This window comes from Vollenhovia emeryi, unplaced genomic scaffold (assembly GCF_000949405.1).
Source record: "Vollenhovia emeryi isolate VEMERY1.0 unplaced genomic scaffold, V.emery_V1.0 DF939152.1, whole genome shotgun sequence".
Taxonomy (NCBI): Eukaryota; Metazoa; Arthropoda; class Insecta; order Hymenoptera; family Formicidae; genus Vollenhovia; species Vollenhovia emeryi.
Genome location: NW_011967214.1, coordinates 273,523 through 283,630, shown reverse-complemented (window position 1 = coordinate 283,630; position 10,108 = coordinate 273,523).

The window sequence follows — 10,108 nt, the reverse complement described above, 5'->3', positions numbered from 1 at the left end:
CATAAGCATATATTGTTTGAATGAAACAAATTTCAACCAAATAAATAGGAATACTAAATCCAAAGAAACCGTTCTCTCTGTGATATGGTCGAAACGTCGGAATCAAACAAATAAACCATCTGTCAGCCCAATGCCGTCTAACAATTCTTTTTAAAATAGATAAATGTTAAACACGCTATTAGAAAGGGCGATTGTTAAAACGGGATTTATTTAACGGATAAAACGCATCATTTAAATACAGATTCTTTCAATTTTCAATTGGATGAAAATCTATAAATCTTAATTACATTTGAAAATTGTCTTTCCGAACTTTGAAACAAACGCAATTTTCAAGTCCGACGTCGAGAAGAACTGTAACTTTTACGGAACGCCCCTGATAGCGGATATTGACCATGCGCTAAAGCCGAAAGATCCGATAAGATCTCGGCGAGATTCCGGAACAATGGAAAACGGGGGAGGGCGAAGGAAGATGCGAAGGAGAGTGCGCAAAATAAAGAAGGGGGATGTAGCGGGGAGAGGGGGACAGCAGGTGCCACGTATCTTCCGCGATAATAATTTTTCTAGACCGTTTTTCATTTGGCATGGCCGTCAGTCGGGACGCACCATGATCAGTCAGCCGACGTCGGCTTGTGTTTTAGTCCTTAACCCGTTCTGCTTCCAGTAATTAAGACTCGAGCTTGAAAAAAAAAGAGAAGAGGAAGACGGCCGAGCCGTGGGTGGTTAGGGGAGATCGGGGCCGGGTTAGATTAGAGGTAAGAAGGGTGGGACGGGGAGTCGTGGAGGCAGGGTGGAGCGCCGCGCGATGACACGCTCCTTTGTTCCGGCCCTTTTGCGAAAGATACCGGAGTAGCGAGTGGCATTTGCGAGCACAAAGAGAAATAATGACTAGTCCGGCGTTCAACTAATATTTGCGTCTCTAACTTTTCCCGGAGATTTTTTTCCCCGGTTTGTAGCGTACGCGCGTTTTCCCTTTGCCGGTGGAGAACGCGCGCCGGCAGACGGCGCGGGCAGGACACGGCGTGCGCGTTTGTCGAAGAGAGGACGACGGTCCGCCCGCTTGAAACGCGCGGGAGGATTCTCGCAGTCGCGGAATAAACCAGTGCTTAAGGTGTCTCTTTGTCGTCTTACGCGCCCACGCATAAAAGCGAGTCCCTGATACTCGTACATTGCCTAACGTTTTTCCTCGACTCGGAAGACAGCGCGGCGCGGCGTACATGCCAAGGGTATATATGACATACATACGTATGTAACAAAAGATTTTCCTATTTTTACTGTTAACATGGGGAGCTTTCTCGGCGACGCGACGTCGTTATCATATTTCGTGCACATACCTTTTTTTTCTGTTATCATTAAATGTGAATTACACATCTCGTACGCGTCTGAATATTTTGATCAAATTCACTTTACGAGAGAGCGATATTAATTTGCATAATGGACGGTCGCTGAATATATTATATTTCATTATATTTTGCACATTATTCCATTTTATTTTTCACGTTTATTGGAATATTAAGTACGACAGGGAGGGGAGAGGGGCGCGTGTTTTTACAGCCGGGTATTTCTTCTTCTGCACGCGCATATGGCTATTCGGAGTTTAAATATTTTAACGGTATATTCCATCACTGGGATTTTCATTAGATCTACTGTTTCGCATTTATTGCTTACCATCGATTGCAATTTATTGGAAGTGCGCCGGCCGTTGTTATCTGCCTTCGGTACAAATAAAATTGCGAAATGCCGTACTATTTTTTATTACAGCTCAGTTTTCATCAACATCATTTTACACAAATAAAAAAGCAATACATACACACACAGGTATTCTCTTTCTCGCGCGTATGTGTGGTTTTGGAAATAATTACCGATTGCATTTGAACCTTAACATTTATGTACATAAACACGCAGATGCGCGCATATAAACTTTTATAAACTCTTGTTATTCTAATAAAGCTTTTCGAGTGGATATCGCGTGATTATTTAAAGATACAAACGTGTCCGTGTGCGAATTAATTTTCATTATTTCGCACTTATTCTGCCGAAATCCCGCCGGGAGACATATACGAAGTTGCAAATTATTTTTCCAACCCCTCGAATAACCCGCGCGATTCGACTGCTCTTGTAGACAAAAATTCGCGGGCAATGCGTTAACGGGAGGGTGGCCGACGAATTCGCCCTGTATGTAGTTTAGTGGCCCTGGTCTTTCGAGGGTGGCGGCGGCAGAGCGGCGGTGGTGGTGGCGGCGGCGGCGGTGGTGGGCTGGCTGGTCACGTTGGTGGTGGTGAAATCGAGTTAGCCAAATTAACCATGAAATAGACTCCCTCCCTAGTGTCTGTCTATCTCGTCAGCCGCTCGTGTCGTTCGCATCGTTCCAGGACCACTAACCAAAGCTAACCAGTCCCGTAGGCCCTTTTAGGGCCACTGCACACAAAATTGAACCTTTGCCTCCAAAGGAAACGCGACCATCGCTGAACGCGGGAAAACCACGGCGTGTCTAAAGTGTCCAAAGTGCACAAAAAAAAACTTTTGCAGCTATATAACAGCACCCGGCAATGTGCTCTACCAAATGCTCATGCATACTATTCAATTAATTGATTAGCGTTTGATTTATACAGCTACATTACGGCGTGTGTGTCGATTAAAGTTTGAGTTTGTTTGCTTAAACAAACGGGATTAGCGGCAGATGAAGTGCACAAAATATTTGTACTGCAAATGTGTTGTAATATTACTGTAAAGGTTATGTGATTTACTATTTTAAACAGTTATTGGTAATATATTGTCATTTATATTATGTAACTATGTTTGTAGTACTTAATATATTGTGTAGTTATAGGTAATTACAAATATTAGTGTTTATTCTCATGGAAGTATTATATATTATTCTAAAACGCTCTATAATAATTTATTAATCCTGAATTAATGCATACAAAATCCTGCTCTACCGAAGTAACCGAGCAAATTTCTAATTAGAAGCCTCATTATTCCGCTAGATGTTATAATTACGTTACACGGATAAATTGATAAGAGTCGTAACGTCGAGTATGAAAATTAGAACGTTACACATTCATCATTGCCACCTTTAATAACGTATGAGTTTTGAGTATCATTTAAGGGGGCATCCATTATCTTTAGATTGCAAAAAAATAATTTTATTTCCTGTTGCTCGCTGTTAATCTGTGCAAGAATAAAATGCCATGTGCCGTATCGTCCGTTCATTCTCGGGCGAATTCCACCTACAGCATGCGAGATTCGAGGCGAGCGTCTCCCGGCTGTGATTCATGGGTACGATGATCCCATTGACAAATAAGAAAGACGCGGGTCGGCCTTTTTCTCATTAGCGGCACTTTGAACTAACCCGCCCACGTTATGACAAACTAGATTAATTTTCTGTCCAAAAGGTACCGCCTTCGCGATCGTTTGTTACGAAATTTCAACTGTCAGCCGTTACTTTATCGCGGTCTGCAACGTGTTTCGGAAATTGGCATTTAATTCGCCGCGTTTGAGGAACATCATTACGATCGGTAGAGGTATAGCGCTGGACGGCTCTGTCGCTCGGATTAATCCGAGAGACAGAGCCGTCCACGCCGTATATACACATTTCCCGAATAAAACATAGCAGGGGCATACATTATCGTTGAAATTATATCAATGTCATTCGAAGAAAAATGCGAGTGCGCGGCTGATGTTTTAAAATTCGGTGTAATTTAATTAATGTGAAAAATAGGTATGAAATAAATTTGATTATTAAACCGCATAATGTGGTAATGTAATATAATATAAAGCCACAAAAGTCAAACCGCGATCTGTGAACATTTTTTGGGAGCGCGTGATACATTTTGCACGTGATAACTGCACCCGTCCACTCGCAACGCTGTAAAACGCTGGAACGCAGACGCACGACGTTTTCATTGTAAAAATCGGGATACCGGTTAAAAATATTCAAAGGAGGGAGCGATGGCCGAAGAGGGGTTTATAACTCACGTCAGGCAGGTAATTAGCCGCTTTTGCCCAGCTGTAATGGACCCGCTAAGGCACTAAGCGAGACCCTTAACTTATTTAAATGAACCGGTAACCCATGTCCATGTCCAACGTGAGCCAGACACGAGGCAATATAGAAAAACCATTTATAAGGGCACTATTCCGGATGCCTAAGCAACTTCTTTTCCTTTTGCTACACTTTGGACTTCGCAACCATCAGGCGATCTATTTTTTTTTTCATGCCAACAGGTACATGCCAGCGTGTACAATGATCTCTGTTTCACGGTTATTACGATATTGTATGAAATTTTTCAATATGCGAGGAAAATGTGGGTAATTGTATTATATGCACAGATATATCGCGAATTACATCGACGCCTATGCATTTTCAATATTTATACGAATTGATTATTCATAGAATTGAATGTACCAATTAAAATGAAAAAAAATGTATTTTTCAATTATTTATTGAGAATTAGTTTGTTAATAGGTTTATTTAGTATACCTTTTATGTCTGAAATACATGTACTGATTATTTCATTAATAGTTAACATTTATATAGAACACTTAACGAAAGAGGTATTTGCTTAGCACAAGACAAGTTACTGCATCTCGATAATAACATTTTCAGATTAACGAACCGTTTTGTTTGGAAGTTTATGATGATTGTTTTGAATTAATTAAAAAAAAATAGTATACCGTGGATTAAGTAAAATATCGTAAACGTGAGATTTTTTGTTCGAATCGCCATATCGAGACGTCGACTTTAACTGTCAAAAGAACATTGATTTGTTTTCGACGGAATTTAGGGGCGCGTCCAAAGGGCGAATATTGATTTTATGTTCGGCTGTAAAAGTGTGATTTGAATTTTGATTGCGGGCTGGGAGAGATCGCGTAACAGGATAGTGCACGCTTTGCCAGACGCACAAGGGTCCTTCAAACGGCGCTTACTCGACTAGAAAATTGAAGGAATATACGTTTTCAAGTGAGGAACATCGCGGACCTCCTGACCGCGTACGCGTTCGCATTCACAACCTTTTTAGCGTCGTTTCAAATAGAGCGTCCATTACTGTGTCGTGACGATCTTTAATTTCTACTCATCTTTCATGAATGTACATTATTGCTTATCAATTTGCCAGGAGACGTTTTACTTCTAAATGCGTCCTTTAGAGTTTTTTTTAGTTTTAATGCACAAAATCCATTTACCGCAAATTGATCTTTAACACGATTTTAACTTTCTTTTTACTATTACGTTATTTGTTTGCAAATGGAAAATCATTATATATATATGACATATATGAATAAACACGAAGAAATATATGTTGTATTATATTTTTTAGCTTTTCGACTTCATAGTTTTATACGAAATTTATTTGATTAATTATTTTTGTCTCTATTCTTTTCATTTTGATTCTGTCGTTGATTCTAGTCTTCGCATGGAAAGTAGAAGCCATCTGCATCGCTACGTTCTTCTCGCTGCGAAAACGAAAAAAGGGGAGGTACCGTTACAAAACGTAGGGTTACTCCTAGGCGAATCGTTTTAGTCCGATTACGATCTTCGGCGCAGCATAATTCGATAATGATACGAGGGCACGGATTTTATCATAAAGGCATGCTAATTCAACTTTTGTCGTAACCCGAGAGCACTATAATTTGCGAGAGCGTAAAAATGGGTATTAAAATATCATCATAGACCGTTTCCGAGTATCAAGAAGACTGGGCGGTCGTTTTTATTGTCAACTCACACTTCGTAATGACAATGACGGTCGCATCTTTGTGGCCTCCGCATCGCTAATTATTAGAGATATAAGAACGCAATAAAAGTCGTCTATTTTCTAATATTACGATGAATCGAAAATTTATAGGACTATATTTCTCAATGTTCAAGTGTATAGTCATTAATGTTTAAATTGCAATTAACGATACATAATTTTAGATGACAATTAGGAATTATTAGCTATTAGTTCTCTGATCTTGCTCGAATCTGCAATGAACATTTGACAAACATTTAGTTTCCTTTGTGACGTCGAATTCAAAATAAGCAGCCGAGGTGATTACTTTACGTTCGGTCTATTCGGATTCGAAATCGATAGTCAGTAAAACGGGCAATTACAAACCGCGGCACTTGGGGCGGACTGGAACCTTCGCGTCTACAGAGCGAGATCTCTAAATTCGGTCGGCGCGCCGCGCAATTCTGTCGCATAAAGCCGTGCGTTAACATGCGAAACCCGGGCAAATAAACACGCGGCTCATCCGGAGGCTCGTCATTTAACCCGACGACACCGTTTCACCGTTTGTGCGCCGTGCCACGGCGTCTCGACGCAATATCGTTAAACAAACTCATAACGTGGACAAACTAGCTGTTAATGTGGGCATCGGTGGGTTGATCCGTGTACACCCATCTAAGTATTCTCCCGGACACCTTCCCTTCCTCCTTTAACCACTCGAACTCCAGTCCTTTCTCTCGCCGTTCGCCACGTCGCTCGCACTTCTCCGTCTTCCTTCCGCAAAAGCGCCGCTCTGTCCTTGTTTGGCTCTCCTAATATCTCGTGGCTCCAATTAGTTCTGAACGTCGGACTGTCCGTTCGTCCGTCCGTCCATCCGTCCATCCGTCCGTCCGTCCGTTCGTACGTCGGTCCGTCCGTCCGTGGTTGCCGTTTGCACAGTTCGTTCGTTGCCTCGGCTCGTTCGTATCCCTCAGCTTCATTAAGAAACGCTAATGCGTTTTGTTTCTCTTTCACCACGCTCTCCACTCCCGAAGGGGAACGAGCTAGGGACTCTTTTAATAATCCCGCAGCACGCTCAGAGATTTATTATTTTCGGGCTACGTTGCTGGATAAGTCCATATGGCTGACGCCCTCTCCCTCTCCCCTCCTGTTGCACCCGTCGCCCCCATCGTCCCTTGTCGCTCTCTTCTTTTTCTTCGGGCTGCCTCTACCGCGTCCGGTCGTCCTGCCGGCTCGCGAACTTCTGTACAGGGTGACCTGATAAAGTTGGGACTCATTTTTCGAGCACTCGGGCCCTAGGCGAAATATCACTCGAGGCTTCCTATCTCGATAAAAAGGTTAAATGAACAGCATGCTCGATCAATCGCGAGAGACAACATTCACGTCCGCGGCCTTTCGAAAGGGTTGCTGCGGCGAGATCTTAAAATTTTGCGCCAGCCCGATATTTACCGAACGATGACTGAACGAACGGGGTTGAAACGACGTACAAATTGGATTTCGACGAACTGCACTCGCTCGAGATTATATTCGCGATTATGCCGCTTCCAGTCGCGAGTAACCCGAGTCTGTATCTCGCCAGCCTAGGCAATCTCGTACGCGGGAACGGTGTAAAATCGATGCCGACTCAGACTCGTTACGGAGAAAATGGAAATAGCGTCTGCGTCCCGGGCCCGATCGAGACGTAGAGAGGAGACGCTCCTACGGTTATAATTCTTGGTGAACGTATAAGCTATAAGCATATTCCGGTCCTTTGATTTAACGAGGTGTGGTGTCGGTTATACTATAAACGGGGTACATCGGGGCCCCCCTATAAACCAAACGGCCGAGTCGGTAAATTAGGAACCGAGACCTCTCGCAGGAAGCCCCCTAAAAATACAATTAACGAGTCGTTTAACGGATATACCTGGCGCGGAGGTCACCAGTCTCTTTCTCCGGCGGGACGGGGTTGCATCCGTGCAAAACGAAATAAGCCGCGAGTTTTCTGAGCCGCACCCGTGCTTTCGATTGTGCGAAGAAACGCCGAGGATTTATTACCCGGCTGGATTTAATAGGAGCTCGATCCGTGCATTCCAACACATGTTCCGACTACCACCGATTCTAATTAACTGCACGGGGATATAATATAAGGCAGTTTTGCATATCTGTATAAAATATCTACGTGGGCTTATTTACTCAAGCCCGCGCGTATGTATGTGCGTGTACATTTCGTTGTTGCTACACCTTTTCATAAAATACGTACAAATCTCCCAGGTGCGTTTTAAAAAAGATGATAAATTGTAATTTTATTAATCTTCGAAGTAGATTACTTTTTTATACGTTCATCGGCAGGATTGGCGTTTCGCAGCAATATGTAAAATTGTAACACATTACTGGACTACACACATACACGATTTAGTTGCGATAAAATAATATGATTAAATAATTTTGTGACTGGAGGAAATCTTATAAGTCGCCAGAAGTAATTAAAAACTTCAGAAGATTACTTGACCATGTCTGGCAAATTTGTACGTTTAAACTCACAACGTTTCGACCATGGTTTGTGGTCCTTTTCAAGTGATCTAACAAAGAAATTATAAGTCCCTTTCCCTTTCTAAAAAAAAGATGTTACCAGCGCGAATGTCGTACAGTTGAGGCCTCTTTTCCGCGATGCCGATTGGTTTTCTCGAAGCGCGGTGTACTTCACTTCTCTTTTAGATTTGTAGTAAATGAAGATTTGCAATTTAGAAATATACATTTGTATCCACCAACTATTGAGGTAAAATCTCTAATCTTAGTAATTAGAATTTAAGTAACAACAATTTTTGTTCCGATACATTTTCTCGATTGAACAGAATTAAGCGTGTATTTAATCAATACCAACAAGTCCGCAGAATGATACACAAAACGTAGTAACAGTTACGGAACAAAAAAAGGCAACGAATTCTCAACGTTCGTTGTTTTTCTCTCGGCGCGGTGACGTACGATGTTTTTGCGTGCCATCGTGTGCCTGAAGGTCGCTGCGATATCACTCGCTCGCCGAACGTCGAGCCGGCAAGCAGTGGCGAGAGTCGCTCCGTGCGTGGTATTTACTTTTACGTTATCGGTTTCCAAGACTCGATCACGATAAATGCAGGGATAAAACACTATTGATTTGCACACCTTTATCAGTAACAAGTAACGTTCCTCGATTAATTATTAAGTTACTACAACTTATAATGAGAAACGAATTGCGCGTTGAGGCGACGGCTCTTTATTAACGTGTACATGGATATTTTACGAGACTAACTCATCTAAAATATGAAAGTAAACCGTGGTACGTTGTCGCGGTTACATCTCGTTTACGCACCGCGCTTTTAATTATCTATCGGTTTCGTGTAATCTGTTCCATTTTCGGGAAAAGAAAGAATTTGTGCGATTTCGGCGTTCGTGCTGTAATTCGCTCTGTCGTTCTTCGCAACTCGAACGGACAGGAAGTAAAGAAAGTCGCGTATCGCACGTCGTTACATTATGTAAATGTAATCGAAAACTATCTCAATTAATTGTTGCAATTAATAACAACTATTTATCGCTGGACATTTCGCTCACATAATTTATTTGGAGTATTAGATTGACTGTTAAAAACATTTTGTTGCGGACCAATAAGTACTTCTTTACCGCAGATTATGCTTTCGATGCTCGCGTTGTTTTATATCGCCAATTCAAAAGTGTTTTATCCATTATCCTATTCTTCCGAACCGAAAATGCAAGTTGTTAGTTTGCGTAATTTGTATGACAGAAAGTCACGCGATATTCGTTAATAATATTTCGTGCGTTTCGCGGTATCTCACATCGCGTACGGGAGTGCCCGAAATTTCGCGCGATCGATGATTTTTGCGAGTGAGTGTTGTGTGAGTGCCACAAGGAAACCTGAGACGAGGAGGAGGCCAAGGAGGCATCGGGCAACGGCAGAAAAATGGTGAGGTAAGTGTCTTACATTTGTATGTTATTTGCTACTTGTGCAAAATAAAGGATTTGTTCTGTGTTTTTATTTTATTTATTCAATTGATTTGAACGAGGACTCGAATAAGTGTTAGAGATAAAACCATACGTATAAAATTTTGTGAGTTTATATTTAAAAGGAATACTTTTTTAGTATTCTATATAAGTATTTTAATAAATACCTGTTTTTGTTAATATAAAATATGAAGTATATTTAATACAATCATTTCGATTTTACATAATTAGCCTATAATAATGATATACACTCAGTCGAAAAAAAAGCGGTACACCTAAAATTTGTCAAAAAATCACCAAACTTCGAATGACGATAACTACGCGAGTAATAATGATAGGAAGGTTTTTCAAAAAAGAAATTGAAGCTTGAAATCTCTACTTCAAGAATCGATAGATCAGAGTTTCGCGAGATAATTTTTTTCAAAATGGCGGATGAC